Genomic DNA, 22,020 nt, shown 5'->3' with positions numbered 1-22,020 from the left:
GAATGATGCTTACCATAAATTATTTCATTTTCCTTCAACTGAAACTTCTCTCTTTAGAAGGGCGTTGGGACAAGTAAGACGGGGAAAAGAAAAGCGGAGTATAAGGTCACCTAGAGTAATTTTATTTTACATAGATCATAAAGAGCTGTGAAGTACAATGCTTAAAATAATTTTTCATAATAAATTTGGGAAGGCTGGTGGAAAAAAATAAAATCAAGGCATCTTTTGTTTTCCTCACAAAAGCTCAAAACCCAGATAATCATTGTGAAAGTCCAAGCCCTATCAAATAGTTGACCTTCATTTTAGTCTAATGTTATTCAATTGTTTCCTCCACTTCCATGTTGTCCTAATAGTGGTGCCCTTTGAAATGTTTGTGGTTGATTTGCACCATATTTTACAAAGCTTTACTTCTTGGATTTAATTTCTATTGGTCTTCAGAACCAAAGAGCTTACTTTCCATCTTGGTTCAAACAAAAACAGGACATTGAAGTTAAAACAGACAAAGTTTCCAAGGTGTTTTGATTGTCCAAAACACATGTGTGAACAAATGGACATACAACATACAATGAGAGAGGGGATAGGGGGAGGGAGAGAGGGAGAGAGAAAGAGAGGCTAGGACAGAAACAAAGAGAGAGGCAAACAGTGTTTTTCATTTTCTATGAACTAGAAACCATCATACCAAACCTCAATTTTCTTCACAATGTTAAATTGTCCCCTTTTATTATGGGGACAAGTGATTTTTTTTTTTTAATGCCTTTGAGTAAAGCATCCTTGAGTCTCCTTTTTTTGATTCCCTAAAGAATAACCTCCCCAGGGGTGCCTGAGTGGCTCAGTGGGTTAAAGCCTCTGCCTTCAGCACAGGTCATGATCCCAGGTCCTGGGATGGAGCCTCACATCTGGCTCTCTGCTCGGCAGGGAGCCTGCTTCCTCCTCTCTCTCTGCCTGCCTCTCTCTCTATTTGTGATCTCTGTCCGTCAAATAAATAAATTAAAAAAAAAAAAAAAAGAATAACCTCCCCAATAAAACAGAAACTTGGCAATAGAAATCAATGTATATCCATCACTATAATCATTTGAGTCAAAGGAGGATGTTTTTATTTCTTCCGTATTATCTTTTGAAACAATTTGGAAAAAGATCTGCTCAGGAAAAAGGCAAAGTCAGTTTATTCTAGAGATAGAGCCAATGGCTTGGACCAGTGCTTCTCAAACCTCAAAGTACCTGTGCGTCACCTGGGAATCTTTTTAAAGGACAGACTCTGATTCAAGGGCTCTGCAGAAGGCCTGCAATCCTGTATACCTAAAAAGCACCCCCTGCCCCCGTTGGTGCTGCCCATGGCTGGCACCAGGAGCCAGGAGCAGGGAAGGCCCAGAGAGCACTGGCAGTCCCATCTAAATCTGGTACCCTCCACAGTCCTGCCTGAATCATCAGTCATAGAATTCTGAAAAATGAAGCAAGGTGAAAGTTCATATTGAGCCTTACATTAGAAAGCTGCAAGGGTACTTAAGGGGAACCCTGATTTATTTCCCATCACATGGTATTCTATAGTATCACATAGAAACCATTCCAGATGCCTGAAAAAGTATGTTTGTAACAGTCTCCCTTGAAGACAGCCTGCAACATTGCTTGCTAAGTTAATTCAGTTTTTAATGACCTCCATCACATATAGCAAAAACTCCCTTTGCTGTATCATCAGCTAATTCTTTATGTCCAGACCTCATTAAGGTAAAAAATTCCTCTAAATAATAACCCTTTATGAACCCCCAAACTATTCATTAATATATAATCTCATAGTTTTTATTTTTTTACACTGAGCTATCTCATATGGTTTAGCCTTTTTCAGTGGGGTATTTCTCAACACTTTAATCATTTGGGTAATCTTACCTAAGCGATGTCATTCCCCCTAGAGAGTAATTCATTTTATCCTCAGTTAAAAAGCATCCGCCTCTTCTTTGTTTTCATTCTTCAGTCCCTACTTTCCAAGAATTTCTATATCATCTTTATAAATCAATGCTATCTCCTTAATTCTTAAGATCTTTTAGTAAGTAATCACCAAAATATCAGTGTTGTTATTTATTTGCAAAGTAAGAGACCACAGTTAAGATAGAAAATTACCATCATGTTGTACCTCTGATGCTTTTATGTGTTTTTGTTACCTCTAAAACAATCTAATAGTCCTAAATCAAAATAGTTCCTAAAATAGACATATATAAAAGACTTATGAACCAAGCTAAAATATACGGACTTTTAAAAGAAAATTTAACCTTTTTATATTTAGCTTTTTAAAAACAGTTTTCTTGAAGTACAATTAATACACAATATACTGCACATATATAAATATACAATTTGATACTTTTTTTTACCATCTTACCCTGGAGCCCTGGACCCCTATGAGGGGCCAGATCCCATGACCCTGACTGAGATGATGACCTGCCAGAAACCAAAAGTTGGTTGATTAACCAACTGAGCCACCCAGGCACTCCTATAAGTTTTATTATTTTTATAATGGAGGTACAATACCTACATTATAGCTGTTCACACAGATTAATTCAGATAATATATATAATGTGCCTTGCACATTGAGGGCATTCAGTGAATAATTACTTCACTCTTCTCTAAGCAATGAAACTTACCAATTAGACTATCACTAGTACAATTAATAATGTTTTTCACATTGCAAGCATTCAATAGATGTGCTGGATAGATGAATCAAATATATAAATAATCAAGTTGAATGTTTGGACAAAGAAAAGTCTCTGGATTTGGTTAAGTCCCACTTCCATTATATTGACAAATCCCTATCAATTCCTCAGACTTAGCTTTTAAAGGTTTCATTCCCAGGGTTAAAACTGTAACAAAAATCAGATACCAGATTTAGGTGAGACTGTGTCTATCTAGGTCATGTGAATCATAACGGTATAAAAATATTAGACCAGCTTAGAATTTTTTAGAGAAAAGATGATGTAAATGAACCAGATTGTATTACAGAAGGATTATATTAATTTGTTAGCAGCCTTTATTTAGATAGGCAAGACTATGGCCATTTTACCTATAGGGATTTTGTTCAAAATAATATTGCCACAGTTAGCTGACAATTGAAGAACAAGTCTCAAGAAGAAGGTGGTAACGAACAAGCTCGGACTTCTCAGTGCTCATATAGACTCCTATTTGCTCAAAGAATACCTGTATCTTAGCAAAGCCACTGATTAGTGGGGTAAATTTGGATGTCCTGGGTTACCAAAAACTTTAAATTCTCAATTGCAAGCTAAGAATGAAAATGAAAAGCTGTGTATGTGTTAAATAATACAATGTGTTACTACAGCCTTTATCAGTGTCCAAAAATTTTAGTTGTTTTTACACTCATTGTTTACTCAAATTATGCAAAGCCTCCTTCCTTCATAATGAAGAATTTAAAATTATTGAACTCTAAATCTGCAAGATATGATATATCCAATTATACTCCTATCTAAAATAGAAGTGAATGGATAGATTAGTGTTTGTGGCTTCAGATTGAGTGATTACTTAATGGCATTTATTTTCATATAATAATGCTATTATTTCTAGGTTTTAATTATAAGCCTTAGATGATTACATGATTATCTACTAGCAATTCTAGTTATAATTGTATACAAATATTTACCCCCCCAAAGGAGCATAATTTTATTAATAATCAAGTAACTCTAGTATTGATGATAAATGTATTATTAAAACTACTGAATTTGTAGTTTCAGGAAAAGCAAGTAGATTTTAAAGTAAATTTGGAATGGTTTTTGTCATAAATTTGGCATTAGCAAAATTGTTGACAAGTTCTTTTAATTAATATTTTAAAGTTGTACAGACACATGGTTTAAAGGCAAGTAGCTAATTCTCTGCTACGACAAACAATAAGCCCTCTAGCCAAACCCCTTCCCCAAATTCGAACTCTCCAGAACCCTTTAAATCTCTTAGTTTATTCATTCATTATTTATCTTCATATCTTTAAATAATTAGCATAACACGCTACTCCAGCTTTTTTCCATTTTTGGGCTTGATTTCCTGACATTACTTTTGTGGCAGCTTTATTCCTCCCATACTCTTTACACATGTACACTTCCTCAGCCCCCTCATCCCAATAGAGAAAAGTCATATAATTTTGGCTAGATCAATACCCAGTGCTTACATTATTATGATTATGTAAATGCTATGCACAATTGAGCCATGTAGTTTAATATAATTACTTTTATATTTTTCACACTTAATTTTTGTTATTTTTGTTGTTGACATTTGTTTATTCTTCCTAAAATGATGATGATTTTTTTCATTCCTTAAGTTTCTAAACACTTACCTCTAACAGATCTACTCTCCTCCAGTTGAATAAATCTCTCAAAGCCTTTGACCTGTTGTAGTTTGCACTGGCTGCTCTCCAGTCCTGCTGTATAGCTGTCATGCTGGGAGTTCATTTCTCCCTTTTTAGGAGGATTGTATTTGTCCATCTCTTATGTTAGATTGCTTGTCTTCTGGATTTAATGTGTTTATTGTTTTTGATTTACTTGTTTTGTAGAGCACATAATTCATAACTTCAATAATTTGGGGGAGGTAAGTTTTTGAGAACTTATCTGTCACTAAATGGACTTTTTGTACTTCTACACTTGATAGTTTGGTCGATAGAGAACCATAAACTGGAAATCACTCATCCTTACAATTTTAAAAGTGTTGCTCTATTATCTTCTACCATTTAGTGTTGGGTTCAGAGGTCTGAAACCAGTCTGATTCTTTTTGTATGACATTGTTATTGTTGTTATTCTCTCTGGAATTCATTTGACGCTTCTCTCTGTCCACCATGTTCTGAAATTATATAATGATATGCCTTGGTATGGTGCTATTCTCATCTATTTTCAAGGCACCATTATATCTGGAAACTCATGACTTTCAGCTATAGGGAATGATCTTGAATAATTTTTTAATGATTTTCTACATTTCATTGTCTCTATTCTCTCTTTTGGAATTTCTGTTATTCAGCTATTAGAACTTGCAGATTGGTCCTCTTCTCTTTTTGCTTTGTCCTTGTGGGTTCACAGTTTTAAAGGTATATATTCATATACATATACATACATACATATGTATACATATGTATATATATCTTATATACATATATAAGATATATATGCATATATATATATCTTTACTATTGATTTAATAGAAGGTTAAAAAGGAGTGAAAGTAAATGCACATGTTCAATCTGCCAGTTTTAATTGGAAGTCTCTATAACTAGTTGGTAACTATACATTGAAATGGGATATTTTAAAACCTCCTCTGTTGAAGTTTTATAGTCAAGAAGGATCCGTCTCTTTGTTTTTCTTTTTCTTATATTTTAATAAGATATCTTCTAGTGTTGTTCTCCTATTGGGGAAAAAAGCACCAGTGGTAAAGACTGCCATACTGGGGGCACCTGGGTGGCTCAGTGGGTTAAGCCACTTCCTTCGGCTCAGGTCATGATCTCAGGGTCCTGGGATCGAGTTCCACATCGGGCTCTCTGCTCAGCAGGGAGCCTGCTTCCCTCTCTCTCTCTCTGCCTGCCTTTCCATCTACTTGTGATTTCTCTCTGTCAAATAAATAAATAAAATCTTAAAAAAAAAAAAGACTGCCATACTGTAAAACAAAGTACCATATTTTCCAAGCTTATTGAATTGCCCTGTAATAAATAGTTAACAAATACCTGTTGAGATTTTTGAGCTTTTTTAAAACCTAGACTTACTATTATAAAACTAATCACAGGGAAACTCAACTGGCCCTTCCAGGTCACAGTGATGAGACTTAGTTGTATTTTGTTTTGTGTTTAGCTATGAAAAATGGCCCTGGTGTGGAGTATCCCTTGCTTTGGAAGTAGTCAGAACTTCCTAGACAATCAGCAATATTCCAACTTCTTAGAGAAGATCGTGAAACAGATCCTTAATTACGAAGAAAAATACTTTGACAAATGCTTCCACTTTGCCTACTTGGTCTCTCTGAATGGCTCCCCTGGGCGCCTGCATTTCTGAGGGGTAAATATGAGGAGATCTGATTTTCTCTTGAAGTGTCACTGTTTATGACTTTCCAGTGGCATTAGGTCCTATAATAACTTGTTGAAAGGTCCACAGGTAAACATAAAACAAAACAAAACCAAAAAAAGCCTGGATTGACTTTCTGCTAGATTGCAATTCATGAAGGAACTTGAGCCAGATGATTTCCAGGTTCGCATTGCAGGTTTTTTAGTTTTATTTAGTACCGCTTGTTTTCCTCTCAACCCATGCTCTACATATCTATCTTGTTTACCAACATCTCAAGTGTGGTTTCACAGATCCGTCAAAATTTACAGTAAATTAGAAAGGTAATGTTTCCAAGAAGATTTAAAATTACTGGTAGTAAAATAGTGACCACAACCCAGATGGGACCCTCTGGAGAAGGCTGAGGTTTGCTTTTCCTGAAGTGGTCAATTTAGATTGTGACTGTGGCAGCTTCCTGAGTGATGAGTGAGTTAAAGAGAAGGACTATAACAAGCCCATATGTTTCAAGTTCTGTAACTTCATCCTCTTGGTATAGATCCATCACATTTTCTGAAAACGTATTTTTATGTCTTTCTTTCCTTAAGCAACAGAAAATACAAAACAACACGAAACACTGTAGTGGTGGTTTTGTAGGGTTGTCGCTTACAATTAAACATTTGCTAAAATAAGCCTGCAGGTTTGCGAAGGCAGTTTGAGAAAATGTTTTACATGACAACTTCAGAGGTTTAATTATCTTAGTGTTACAGATGTAAAGAACTCTCCCAAATCCTCTCCATTTAAGAAAAAAAAAAAAGAACACTAAATGATTCCTCCATTTTCAATATATAACCAAAATACAGTGACACACTGCTTTCAATTAAAAAGGCAGCAAGCTGAAAGTGGGTGTCAGTTATTTGTTTATTTATAATGAAGAAGAGAGAAGAAAGCAAAACAAGGTGGGGTTAAGGGCTGTGGTCCAAATTTGCCAGTTTCCCAGGTGAGTGCTGTATTTGAATTAAAATATTGGTTTTTGCCAACTCAAGTCAATAGAGACTCCTATCCCCACAATTCCATACAGTATATAAAGAACAAACCTCAAAGCAATTCAGTGAGTACATATTTGGTAGTTGAAGCACTCTCTCTTGCAAGGCACATTAAAAGAAAAATAAAATCCTCACTACATTCAGACACAGCTCCTTCCCAGCTGAATCTAATATGACCGCAACAAGGAGTACAGTAAGGAGTTACAGGTGAACCTCAAAAGGCTTAACTATTAGGTCAGCATGGAATTATTTAACTAATCTGCCTCCATGATTTGTAAAATTGAATCGACTCCTTCGTAAACTACAAGGGTGAGTACCAAATTAATGTGAGATGTCTCTTGAAATGTACCTGTACTCCACCCCCACTTAATTTGGAAGTTAACTCAATGAAAGAGGGATCTAATTTTTAATATTCTTTATAATCAAACTTCCTTATGCAGTTTTAAACTTTAACATGGGGAAAATAATGCACAGCTTGAGTTTTTTTCCATACCCCCTTCCCATAAATACTTTGGCCCTCTAACAATTTTTATGTGCAAAATAACATATAAGGCCATTTGTTTTCTAAACATTTGATGTAAGGATTTGCAGGAGGATTCAAAATGATGAGGGAGCAGGAGGCTGGCTGAGGACAGAGCAAAAGCTGGAGCCTTGCACCCCCTCTTCACCCGCTCCCCTCCATATATGTAGCATTCCTCAGGCACCCCTGACCGCCATAAAATGATAAATAGTTAACTTGCAGGGATCACAATCCTGCAGAACAGGAATCTCCCTTGCTCTACAGATGTCCTAGAGGTCTAAACAGGGAGGTTACCTTATCAATAGCACAAATTTCCAGAGGCAAATAACTCTCGGTTCCTGAAGCCCTAATGTCTCCTTCCCACCATAAACTGGAGGAAACTGAGGTAGAAGGGAATGTAAATGATAGCAGGATCATAACACCCCCCCCCACCAAGAATCTCGCAACTATCTTGATGTTAGTGCCTGACCTAAAGACGACATTGATCAAGCCATAAGGGCAAGGCCTCCCCCTGGCACCTTGTAGGCCCTCCCTAACATGTGAAAACTCTGTTGAAACCTCCCATCCCTTCACCACCTCCCCCCAACCGCGAGGGTATATAATGTGCTGACCCTCACAACCCGGGGCAGCAGCTCTTCCTGCCCACGGGTCCTGTCCCCATGCTTTAATAAACCACCATTTTGCACCAAAGATGTCTCAAGAATTCTTTCTTGGTCATCAGCTCTGGACCTCAGCCCACTGAACCTCACCTAGGTTCTAGAACTTCATCAAAAATATTAATCAAAATTTCCCCCTACTCATTCTAAAAAAGAAATTCCAGACTTAAATTGTGAGTAGAATTTTAGCTTAATTAAATGCATATGACCAGTTTTGTTGCCTAAATCCTAGAGGTATTTCCAGCTTTGGATTTACAGAATTATTACATTTATAAACACAAAATACAAACTTAGACTTGCTTTAATGTTGGAATGGCATGAAACAGTTTGGCTGACTGAGTAGACAGATTTTCTCCAAATGTTTCCAGACCACCAGTTTTCTCACATATGCCTACTGGGCAGGAGGCAAGAATAAGATACTGAAAGGGTGGCCTATAGACATGGTTTCAGAACAAGCACACTGATGGAAGAAGGACTGATCCAAACAAGAAGTTGCTCTCAGCATCTTCTGGGGGTCTGTCTCTGGAGAAGCATGTGTATAACATACACTTGTTTTTGTTTTTGTTTTTCTCCCGCCAGTAGATACAGTCAGTTCAGACAAGCATCAGAAAACCCATTCAAAGCCTTTCAATCCATGAGAATGAGAAATAACCATGCACCAATTCTGCCCTCAAATCTTCCAGCAATGCTTTATGAGACCAGTGATGTAGAGCATTAAGCTTCAAGGAACTCCAAGCAGAGCATATAAGAATGCTGGAAAGGTCAGACCTTCACACCTAATTACTACCAAAAATTCATAGGATACTTTCTGTGTTAAAATTTTCCAATTATTCATACTTATAAAAACATCTAACAGCATTAAAGAGGAAAATGACTTTCTCTTCCAATTTTCAGATAATTGGGCAATGCTAGTTGTGCTTGTTAGCAAATAAGCAGGATATACTCACTACATTCTTTTGTAACATAAATTTGAAGTACAATAGTGGCAAGGGTGGTTTTATTTGGTCTGAGCATTATAAAAGCCTTTACATTCCTTTAGGGCATAAAAGTAGAAATCTCAGACAAAATCTTTGGAGACCACCTGGATTTTCTATCCAGATAAATGTTCCTTCCACAGTGCTGGCAGCCATATGGCTTGGAGTGGTTTTTGTTTTAATGAACTTGTCTCATTCTCATTTAGAAGACCTCTCATTTTCCAGGACTTCCTGACACCAGTTTAAATTCTCTTCCTCTTCTTTGCCCAGTACTCAGGAAATGGGACTTGCTTCTGCAGAGTGCTGTAAAACTGTGCCCAGGTCTTCATGCTAGATTGCATTTTCCACACTCAGGACACAAGCAGTGGGGATGCAATTTATATCACTAATATTCAAGGAATGGCAGGAAGTAAATCTATTTGACTTCTTAGATTCTTGTGGACCATGATTATTTTAAAGTAGGTGAAGCTTAGACCAGGGTAGTATAGTTACTGTGGCCTGAGAGGCAATCTGGGCTTTGCCAGTGTGGGAAGGACAAAGAAGAGGGTGGTGGGGGGGAACCAACAACATGCATTTCTGTTATAATTTAAAGATCACCTAGACTTTACGTGAAGATGGAGCCTGTTATTCCAGTGTGTGTGTATGTGTGTGAGTGTGTAGGAGTATGCATGTATATATACACAGTATTTGCTGATGAGGGAGCAGAAGGCAAGCTGAGGACAGAGCATGAGCTGACACCCAGCAACAACCCCCAACTCCCCGGTGGGATCTGTGTGGCATTCCTCAGGCACACCTGGCTGCCCTGAAGCTAAGGGAAAAGAAAAGCAAATGGTTAATTTAGAGATTATAATCCAGCAAGACATGAATCTCCCTCAGTTTAAAAAGGTTTTAGTAATTTGTAAGAAAAAAAGCAATCTTATCAATAACCTAATTTCCAGAAGGAAACTCTCAACTGCCTTAATGTGAATGCTTTACTAGAGGGAAAAACAAACTTAACTTGAAAATGGCAAGGCCTCCAAATATCTTGTAGATCCTCTTTAGCATTCAAAAATTCTTCTGAAAACCTCCTATTTTCTTTACCCCAACTCCTAACTATATAATCAGTCCCCCCTCATAAACCTGGTGCAGCAGCTCTTTCTGCCCATGGACTTTAATAAAACCATCACTTTGCTTTAATAAAATCACCATTTTGCACCAAAGACATCTCAAGAATTCTTTCTTGGCTGTTGGCTCTGGACCTCACCCCGCCAGCACCAAACCTCACCTATTTTCCTAAACTATACCATTTGCCTTCACAGAAATTATACTCTATTGAAGAAAATAGATACCATAATCACCTCTCATGTTAGACAAAACAAAATCACTATGATAAGTTTATATCAAAAGGAAAGCCTGGGGCTTGTGTAGAAAAATTCCATTTAGGGGTTTCAGAGAGGCTTCCTAGAGGAGCTGAATAGGATTTTGAAAGATAGAAACAGGGGTGGAAGGAGTTAATTAGGTGAAACTCTATAACTAAATAGAAAGCCAAACTTGCCTATAGGAGTGTGAGGACCTATTTAGAAATTGTACCTGCTCCCCTTCCCCCAGGGGATTTACAGGTAACAAAGCCCAGATACAAAGGTGGGTCGGGCCAGGTGGAGACCTCGATCAGTGGGGGGCATGCATACTGTCTCCCTGGTTACCAAGGAGTATGGACCCCACCCTTTGGGAGCCCTTTTGGCGCCAACCCCAATCAAGGTGTAATAGGCTGGTTCAAATATCTACTAGGGTAAATTGTAACTCAATTGGTCACCTAGCATCGCTGTGGAGTTTCCTGTGTGTGTTACAATCTCATTGGCCACCTGTGCATGGCCAGGCCCGACCGCATGGACTTTACCCTTAAAAGCTAGCCTGTGAAACTGAGAAGGATCGCCCTCTCTTGGAAGAGGAGTGGCCCAGAACTCTCGGTTAGATTCTTGATGCTTGGCGGGAAATAAAGCTTTGCTTGACCTTCGCTTTGTATCAGTCTCGCTCCTTTAATCACGGACCCATTATTGGGGCATAACAAGGAGAGTTCTTTTGTTCCATATTCAAATTCCCTCACTATGGTCACCAACTTGACTAAACTCTCAAAAACCCATTGTTGTCAGTTCTAAAAAACATTACTGCTCCTATCTACAAAGGTAAGAAAGCAGAATTACATTACTTGCTATTTATAAAATATAAGAGCAATTCTTTTCAGATTGGAGCTACAAGAAGAAAAATGTAATATAGAGATTTATCTCTGAGATGCTTCTCTCATATACATTATTTCCTGGTATAATCTAATATTTGCTAGGAATCTTCCTCATGTTCAATAGTTTTTAGAACTGTAATAAATAATCCAATTCAGTTTAAAAAATAATAATGTTTTCCTTCAAATTCTAATAATCCTGTGATACAGTCTGTCTCCAGTTGTGGTTACATGTAGTAATTTCCCCTCCTTTTCAATTTCTTTGTCAAGTTCTTTTCTTTGTCCCATTATTTTCTTTTACATGTGATCTTTTGGTTCAAAGAGGTCATGGGAGGTTGGTTGGGTTCTTTAGAATTAATAGTTTCATGAGATGTTTTCAATTTATTTATTTAGTGTTCCAGATATTACTCACTTGACATATTACATTAAAAAAACTAATGGACATCATTGCTGACTGGGTCAGATGTTTCATTTGTACATTTAAACTGAACTGTAATAAATCTTATGTGAGGTGTTTTTTTTGTTGTTGTTGTTCTTTCTCTTTTTTAATTTTCTTGATGCTAGAGGCATAGATAGGGGGAGGCAATGCTGCCCTTATGTATATTAAATATATTAAAGCTATCTGCACCAGCAAACCTATTTTCTGAAGTAAATTTCCTTTCTCAGCAGATGAACCCTTCCTTTGAACTAAACATTTAATTGCTGTGACCATTTGCACTCATAATTTTTAGTGTAGATTTTAGCTATAACCACATTTGGATTTTCATGTCAGTCTTTAGCAAGTCTAAGAAGAAAATATTTCTATGTCCAATTTAATATGAGCTGCATATTTTCTCTTGTTAATGAATGTTTAAGTATACCATTCTTCAATTTCTCCTTCCCAGGAGCACCCTCGTTACCTTATAGGAAGTTGACTCTCTGCTACCTCACATATAATTAGGTAGGTATTGGTCAGACCAACTTTCTACTATGGCCTCTCTCTCCTGACCATCAAAGTCTGGATCCTGGCTGAGTAGCTGTCCTTGTTTCCTGCCTATTTTTTACATTTTGGTTCTCTGGTCTTTCAGTGATTCTATGAATCTTAATATCTTTCCTATATTCCCCTGCTAGTTTTGATATTTTATTTAAGATAGACTAAGAGAGTCTGAATAGCTTGTACAAAGAATACAGACAGATACAGGAAGTATCATTATGAGACCAAATCCACAGAAAAGAGGAATGTTATCAAGGTATTGTTGAGAGGTTGAGAGGATTCAAAGTCATACCTGTTAGAACATCAAAAAGCCCAATCCATTTTTAATCATTTGACTTAAAATAAAAAGACCCTTAAAGAGGCTATAAAAATACACAATAGTTTTACATCTGTGTTATTTTCCTAGCATTTATAATTAGGTTGTGGTATGTAGCAGAACTCCCCCGTCTTTTTTTTTTTTTTTTTTTTTTTTTTTTTTTTTTTTTTTTTTTATCCATTTGGTAGAGAGAGAGACAGCACAAGCACATAGAGAAGCTGTCAGAGCTGGAGAAGCAGGGAGCCCTATGTGGGGCTCGATTCCAGGACCCTGGGATCATGACCTTAGCCAAAGGAAGATGTTTAACCAACTGAGCCATCCAGCACCCACCTCCTTTTTTAAAGAAAATACATACCAAGGTATTCAGGAGTAAAAGAGCATCATGTCTATAATTTCAAAAAAATTTTAAGAAGTATAGCAACATGGATAGATATAAAGCAAATTTAGTAAAATGTTAACATTTGGAGGTTTGAGGTAATGAATATTGGCAGCTAAGATTTCTTTGTATTATTATTTTTATTATTATTATAAATTTTCTGTAAGTTTGACATATTAGCAAAATAAAAAAAATTAAGACACTTGAAGTTGCAGTGCTTTCTAGGCTCATCTAATCCACTCTGCCTTTCTTTCACAAAGAAAAAACTCTGAGAAGTTAAGCAAGTTGCTGAAGGTCACACTGTTCAACAGTGGTGAAGGCTTATGCAAGGATAAAACAATGCAGAAAATAGAACAGAGGTCTCACTGAAGTTCCAGTTGAGGAAGTCAAAGAGTCAAGTACAGTTCATAAGGAAAAGGTAAGAAAAGTTGGATTGAGAAAGGATCCATTATGGAGAGACAGAGCCTTGAGGGTCAAACAAATGAGTTGGGAAAGGAGTGGGGGTGTAGGTGATGGAGTGTCAGAGAGAGAAGTACAGCTCAGAAGGATCCCAATACATGCATTTTTAATGAATTTATTTGTCCTTGAAAAATAACACATTGGTCGTTCTATATCCTGGCTGGAAAATGCAGGTGTCTATGTCACAACATTAATAGACACAAGCAGTTGTAATATAGATCATAGCCTTGGGCAAGTTTCTTCACTTATGTGGCCTCAGTTTATCAGTAGTAAAATAGGGATAACAGGACATCTTGAGTTTTAGTGAAGATTAAATAAGCAAAGATAAAGTACTTATAATAATGCCTGGCACATAAGTGCTCAATAAATACTATATGCACAGTACATACTAGCTATTAGCTATAATGTAAGGGTGGTTATATCTCCCCATCTTGTTCCTTCTAAGTATATAGTTTTACTTAAAGTGTACATTTGCATATAATTATGTATGCATAAAGAGTAAACACTCTAAATTTTGAGTAAGTCAGAGTTCTAGAAGAGGTATTCATTATCACCTGAATTTAAAAATTGATCAGTTCCAGTAAGCACACATAATGACTGTGTGTTACAAGGAAATGAACTGACCAAAATGATTCAGAAATAAAACTTAATACCTTAATTTCCTGGGATATGCTGGCTCTGAATGACCTTATTAATTACTGCATGATGGTAATGAAAGTATACTGCCTGAAACAAATAAACTAATTCAGAAGAATCTGTGTTCCAACCAGTTTCCAGGTTCTGGGTATTCAGTAGTGAACAAGTTTCTGCCTTCATAGCATTTATATTCTAGTTAGGCAGATAATAAACTAATAAAAATGCAATATAGTAACAGTAGTGCCATAAACATTCTACTTGGAAAGATATAGCAGGGCAAAGAAATGAAAGTTGGTGGAAAAATGGTTTGTAGATAAAGGGAGAGAAGGTCCTCTAAGATGTGACATTTGAGCAGACATGAAAGGGGTGAAGTGTGAGCCATGTGAAGTTTTTTTGGAAGTGTGTTCCAGGGAGGGAATGATAGCATGTGAGAATGACCTTGGTTTGTTTGTGAAAGACAAGAAAACCATGTGTCTATACTGCAGTAGGGAAGGAGATGGGCTTAGAGAAGAGATTAGAGGAATAGGTAGGGGCTAAGCTACCTAAATTCTTACAGGCCCAGCTAAGGAGTTTGCCTTTTATTCTTGTTGGACACAGAAGAAACAGGACCTGATTTTTGTTTTTAAAAGATCGCCCTGGCTGGTTTGTGAAGATTTGACTTTGGGGATCAAGAAGGCAAACAGGCAAGGTTGAACGCTATATAATGGTGGTTGGGGCAATGTGGCTAAAGCAGTGGTGAAAGGGGATCAGAATCTGGAAAAAAACCCTGAAGGATTACTGGATTAGATGCGGAGTGTAAACAAAAGAATGGAATAAAAATTAAACTTAGATTTTTGGCCAGAGCAGAGTTGAACAGTGATGCCCTTTTCTGAGAAATCAAGACTTCAGTTCAAATGTAAAATTTGATATGCTTCCTACATATTTAGGTGAGGATTGTGAACAACTAGGATAGAAAATTCTAAAATGCATAGAAGCAGTCAGAACTGCCCTTGAAGGGGAGAGGCATCTCATATTATGTCTAATGTTGCTAAAAGATTGAAAACATGGGAACTAATAAATTATCACTGACATTAGAAAAGTGAAAATTCTGTTATAATAATAAAAATACTGGACTGATGGAATAATAATAAGAGCTTAATTGGAGTAGCTTAAGAGAAAGGAGGAAATACAAAAGTGGAGATAATGACAGACATCTCTTTCCAAAAGTTTTGCTAAAAGAGGGGCAGAATCATGGGATAATAGCTGGAGGGGAACTTAAGGTCTACTTTTCTTGAAGAATGTGAGATTTTTTTGCATGTTTATAAGTTGATGGAAATACTTAGTAGAGAGAGAAAAAAATGATGCAGGCAAAAAGATAATCGCAGACACAAAGTCCTTCAGTAAGAGAGAAAAAAATAGGATATGGCTCTTACAAGGAGGACAATCCACCCATTTTAACAGGAGGAAGGACAGACTGTTCTTAACAGTGGGATATTATACATCTGTGAACATGTATGAGCTCAGTGTCATGGATGAATCTCACAAACAAAACTGAGTAAAAGAAGCAAGTAACAGAAAAATACATGTGGTATAATCATTCAAATCCAGGGAAATAAATAATATATTGTACAGATATAATCTTAAGTATGAACCTTTTTTTAAAAGCAAGGAAATGATAAACATAAAATATAGGGTAACTCGACCATTCTCTTATACCAAACACAAAAATAAACTCTAAATAGACAAAGGACCTCAATGTGAGATAGGAATCCATCAAAGTCTTAGAGAAGAACATAGGCACTAACCTCTTCGACATCAACCACAGCAACTTCTTAATGATATGTCTCCAAAGGTAAGGGAAAGAAAAGCAAAAATTAACTTTTGGGACTTCATCAGGATAAAAAGCTTCTGAACAGCAAAGGAAACAGTCCCTAACAAAACTAAGAGGCAACCCATGGAGTAAGAGAAGATATTTGCAAATGACATTACAGCCAAAGGGCTGGTATCAAAGATCTATAAAGAAGTTCTTAAACTCAACACCCCAAAAACAAATAATCAAGTCAAAAAATGGGCAGAAAACATAAAGAAACACTTCTCTAAAGAAGACATACAAATGGCCAACAGACACATGAAAAAATGTTAAGCATCTTTAGCCATCAGAGAGATTAAAATCAAAATCGCATTGAGATACCACCTTACACCAGTTAGAGTGGCAAAAATTAACAAGGCAGGAAACAACAAATGCTGGAGAGGATGTGGAGAAAGGGGAACCCTCTTACACTGTTGGTGGGAATGCAAGTTGATACAGTCACTTAGGAAAACAGTACGGCGGTTCCTCAAAAAGTTAAAAATAGAGCTACCTTCTGGCCCAGCAGTTGCACTGTTGGGTATTTACCCCAAAGATACAAATGTAGTGAAAAGAAAGGGCACATGCACCCCAGTGTTCATAGCAGCAATGTCCACAATTGCCAAACTTCGGAAAGAGCTGAGATGCCCTTCAAAAAGACAGATGGATAAAGAAGATGTGGTCCATATGTACAGTGGAATATTACTCAGCCATCAGAATGGATTAATACCCACCATTTGCATCGACATGGATGGAACTAAAGGGGATTATGCCAAGTGAAATAAATCAAGCAGAGAAAGACAATTATATGGTTTCAGTCATACATGGAACATAAGGAATAGCACTGAGGACATTAGAGGAAGGAAGGGAAATTGAAGGGGGGAGGGAACAGAGGAGGAGATGACTATGGACTCTGGGAAACAATCTGAGGGTTTCAGAGAGGAGAAGTTTCGGGAGGATGGGTTAACCCAGTGATGGCTATTAAGCAGGGCATGTGTTGTAATGAGCATTGGGTTTTATATGCAAATAATGAATCATGGAACACTACATCACAAACTAATAATGTACTATGTGGTGACTAACACAATAAAAAAATATATTGGTGATAGATTAGGGTAGAGTGTATAGAGGTAGCTTCAATTTTACTAGTAAAGTCTATTTCATAAGTTGGAGGTAGGATCATAGGTCTTCAAGTTTTTATGTTTCTTACCTTATATACTTCATATTAAATAATACGTAGCAATTTTTAAGTATTCTACAAGGATTTCAAAGTCGGTAGCCTTGGGAACATTCTATATGACTCCATAACACATAAAAAGTATCTCCATTGACTTCTGGGAGTTACTAACTTTAGAACATCAATGATAATTCTGTGTTTGGAGTAATCATTTGAGCCTATAGACCCTCCAACCACACTGGAAATATTTTTAATACATTAAGCTTTGTTGATAAATGACCAGTCTTACAACAAACCTTATCTCAAATAAGGAAAGATGATTTTCTAGTCTTCCCACACATAGCCAGCTGTCTTCCCTAGATAAAAATCTGAGAGAACATGGTACTAACTATTAACATCATTTTATTCCCACTTTAAAGGTTTTCATCCTGTCTTAACTAAAATGTCCTGCCCAAGACTCAACAAAATATTGGATCCATGTGTAAAAAGTTAGGAAATAAATACTCCTCTTCACTGCTTCCCTGCCTCCAACTTCAGGACCTACACTCTCTAGCCCTATGTTCATTAAATTTTTTTATTGTTACCAAATATATCAGGTATGTTAAAACAAATTCACATTTTCAAAACAAGTATTATAACAAAACTTTTTTTAAAATTTATTTTTTATTTATTTTCAGCATAACAGTATTCATTGTTTTTGTACCACACCCAGTGCTCCATGAAATCCATGCCCTCTCTAATACCCACCACCTGGTTCCCCCAATCTCCCACCCCCTGCCACTTAAAACCCCTCAGATTGTTTTTCAGAGTCCATAGTCTCTCATGGTTCACCTCCCCTTCCAATTTCCCCTAACTCACTTCTCCTAACTCCCCATGTCCGCAATTCTATTTGTTATGCTCCACAAATAAGTGAAACCATATGATAATGGACTCTCTCTGCTTGACTTATTCACTCAGCATAATCTCCCCCATTCTTGTCCATGTTGCTACAAAAGTTGGGTATTCATCCTTTCTGATGGAGGCATAATACTCCATAGTGTATATGGACCACATCTTCCTTACCCATTTGTCCGTTGAAGGGCATCTTGGTTCTTTCCACAGTTTGGCCACCATGGCCATTGCTGCTATAAACATTGGGGTACTGATGGCCCTTCTTTTCAGTACATCTGTATCTTTGGGGTAAATACCCAGTAGTGCAATTGCAGGGTCATAGGGAAGCTCTATTTTTAATTTCTTAAGGAATCTCCAAACTGTTCTCCAAAGAGGCTGCACCAACTTGCATTCCCACCAACAGTGGAAGAGGGTTCCCCTTTCTCCACATCCCCTCCAACACATGTTGCTTCCTGTCTTGCTAATTTTGGCCATTCTAACTAGTGTAAGGTGATATCTCAATGTGGTTTTAATTTGAATCTCCCTGATGGCTAGTGATGATGAACATTTTTTCATGTGTCTGATAGCCATTTGTATGTCTTCATTGGAGAAGTGTCTGTTCATATCTTCTGCCCATTTTTTGATATGATTATCTGTTTTGTGTGTGTTGAGTTTGTGGAGTTCTTTATAGATCCTGGATATGTACTCTCAACTCTATGGTCAAATAATCTTCAACAAAACAGGAAAAAATATAAGTGGAAAAAAGTTTCTTCAATAAATGGTGCTGGGAAAACTGGACAGCTATATGTAGAAGAATGAAACTCGATCATTCTCTTACACCATACACAAAGATAAACTCAAAATGGATAAAAGACCTCAACGTGAGACAGGAATCCACCAGAATCCTAGAGGAGAACATAGGAAGTAATCTCTTTGATATCAGCCACAGAAACTTCTTTCAAGATATGTCTCCAAAGGCAAAGGAAACAAAAGCCAAAATAAACTTCTGGGACTTCATCAAAATCAAAAGCTTCTGCACAGCAAAGGAAACAGTCAAGAAAACAAACAGGCAACTAACGGAATGGGAGAAGATATTTGCAAATGACAGTATAGACAAAAGGTTGATACCCAGGATCTATAAAAAACTTTTTTTTTTTAAAAATCAGGATTCCCTTCTTTAACCCGCTTTTTCAATAATATGACAAACTAAAAGCCAAACTGCACCAGACAAGGGTACTCATTATCTTATAAAATTAAGGACACAGACTGGCTGAAGAAGGGTTCTGGGGTCATAAGTCTCCACTGAGGGATGTCAGTTTAAACACTATGATGGAAGTTGCAGAAGAGAAATCATCACAGGGGGTCTCAGTGTTGACTAGCCTAAGCAGCTGTCTTATCATCACCACCCAATAAATAAGCTTAGCTCCAAAGCGTTTTATGTCAGAAACCCAGGACTTCTTGGGAAATTGTAAGGAAAGCAGGTTTAGGGAAGTCTTTACATTTTTTAACCTCTTCAATTTATTTAAACTATAGAAAACAAAACACAGAAGTAGCTCACCCATAACCACATATGACAACCACCAATCCATTGTTTCTGAGTTTGGTTTGCTTATCTGTCTAGCTAAATGGCTAGCTATTTTAGATTCCACAAATAAGAGAGATTATATGGTATCTGTCTTCCTCTGACTTATTTCACTTAGTGTAATGGTCTTGAGGTCCATCCATATTGTTGGAAATGGCAAGATTTCATTCTTTCTTGTGGCTGGATAATATTATATACATACATTTATGTATATACAGTTTTTTATGCATTCATCCACTGATGGACACTTGGGTTGTTTCCACATCTTGGCTAGTGTAAATGCTGCACTGACCACACTAAACATCATTGAACATGGGGGTGCATACATATTTTCAAATTAGTGTTTTTCTTTTCTTCAGATAAACACACAGAAGAGATCACTGGATCATAGGGTAGTTCTACTTTTAATTTTTTGAGAAACCTCCATACTGTTTTCCATATTGGCTGTACCAATTTACATTTCCACCAATAATGCATAAGGATTCCCTTTTCTCCACATCCTCACCAACACTTTTATTTCCAGTCTTTTTGATAATGGCAACTCTAACAAGTGCAAGGTGATACCTCCTTGTGGTTGATTTGCATTTCTCTGATGATTAATGATGTAGAACATCTTTTCATGTACGTGTTGGCCATCTGTTTCTTTTCTTTGGTGAAATGTCTATTCAGATCTCCTGACCATTTTTTAATTGGATTGTTTCCTTTTTTTTACTATGGACTTGTATGAGTTCTTTATGTATTTTGCATATTAGACCCTTATCAGATGTATGATTTGCAAACATTTTCTCCCATTCGATAGATTGCCCGTTCATTTGTGAATGGTTTCTTTTGCTGTGCAGAGAATTTTTCGACTGATGTAGTCCCACTTGTTGATTTTTGCTTTTGTTGCTTTTGCTTGTGGTATTTAATTCAAAAATCAATGCTAAGACCAATGTCAAGGAGCTTATTGCTCATGTTTTCTTCTAGAAGTTGTATAGTTTCAGGTTTTATGTTTAAGTCTCTAATCCACTTTGAGTTCATTTCTGTGTATGGTATAAGATAGAGGTCCAGTATTATTCTTTTGCATGTGGCTACCCAGTTTCCCCAGCATCATTATTGGTTTTTTAGAAATGCAACAGATTTTGTGTATTGGTTTTATATCTTGCAATTTTACTGAATTTATTTATTAGTTCCAACAGTTTTTTTTATGGATTCTTCAGTGTTTTTTATACATACTAACATACCACCTATAAACAAGTATAGTTTTACATTTTCCTTTCCAATCTGGAGAGTTTTATTTCTTTTTCTTGACTCATTGCTCTGGCTAGGGCTTCTAACACTACGTTGAACAAAAGTGGTAAGAGGAGGCATCTTTGATGTATTCCTGATCTTAGAAGAAAAGCTTTTAACTTTTCACCATTGACTATGATGTTAGCTGTGGGCTTGTCATATGCCACATATGGCCTTTATTATTTTTAAGTACATTCCCTCTATACTCCGTTTGTTGAAAGTTTTAACCATAAATGGATTTTGAATTTTGCTACATGCATTTTCTGCATCAAGATGATCATATGATTTTTATCCCTTGTTTAATTAATGTAGTGTATTACACTGACTACTTTGCAGATGTTGAACCATCCCAGCATCCCTAGAATAAATCCTCTTGATCATGATGTATGATCCTTTTAATGTATTGTTGAATACAATTTGCTAATATTTTGTTGAGGAATTTTACATGTATGTTCATGAGGAATATTGGCCCATATTGTTCTAGGTTCACCAGATTTTTAAAAATGTACTGAACCAGCAATGTTTCACTCTACTTTAGTTCTCTCCTTCCATGTCATACAGTAGTCATTACCCTACATACAGTCATTCTTTTCCCCTTTCTTCCTCCTTCATACTGGACTAGACAAAGACCAAGCCTGGCTAAACCCAGCTGTTGGTCTACTTCATGGCTGCAGCTGGGCATGACTAGTGAAATCTATTCAAACAAGCACCACCTGATCATTTCACTCTCTTCATGTCCAAGATGAGGTATTTCACACTCTACTTTCTCTGTTAAAATGCCTTATTTTACTAAGAGAAGCAACTGGAAGAATATGTTTTCTATCAGTAAACTTACACACCTATCTGTTCCTTTTTCTTTGTTTCCCTGACTTCTGCCAGTTTCTATTTTATCTTTTGTTGTCCACCTACTTCCTGCTTGAGTTCGTACATTTCACTTTCAAAGAGGTAAATTAAAAGGACATGGTTCGATCACAATTTTTATAGTCTCCTCAGTAATATTTTTTTCTAGTCATTGTTCTAGACGAAGGTCTAAAATAAAATTTCATTGATCTATGTGTCTGTTTTTGTGCCAGTACCATGCTGTCTTGATGATGACAGCTTTGTAATAGAGCTTGAAGTCCGGAATTGTGATG

At 36.7% G+C, this 22,020-nt stretch overlaps 1 long non-coding RNA gene across 1 annotated transcript in view; it reads left to right on the top strand.

Annotated features, from left to right (window-relative positions):
* The first annotated feature begins 11,307 nt into the window (after positions 1-11,307).
* LOC123389269 overlaps positions 11,308-22,020 on the top strand; it is a 45,872-nt gene continuing 35,159 nt past the window's right edge. The window contains exons 1-3 of the long non-coding RNA XR_006603849.1: positions 11,308-11,354; positions 12,289-12,344; positions 13,330-13,487. This is a non-coding gene — a long non-coding RNA (uncharacterized LOC123389269). The remainder of the gene's footprint in view (positions 11,355-12,288; positions 12,345-13,329; positions 13,488-22,020) is intronic.

This window comes from Mustela putorius, unplaced genomic scaffold (assembly GCF_011764305.1).
Source record: "Mustela putorius furo isolate JIRA1106 unplaced genomic scaffold, ASM1176430v1.1 tig00003964_pilon_pilon_pilon, whole genome shotgun sequence".
NCBI classification, from domain to species: domain Eukaryota; kingdom Metazoa; phylum Chordata; class Mammalia; order Carnivora; family Mustelidae; genus Mustela; species Mustela putorius.
The sequence above is the reverse complement of the archived record's forward strand: the minus strand, read 5'-3'. Positions and strand labels throughout refer to the sequence as shown.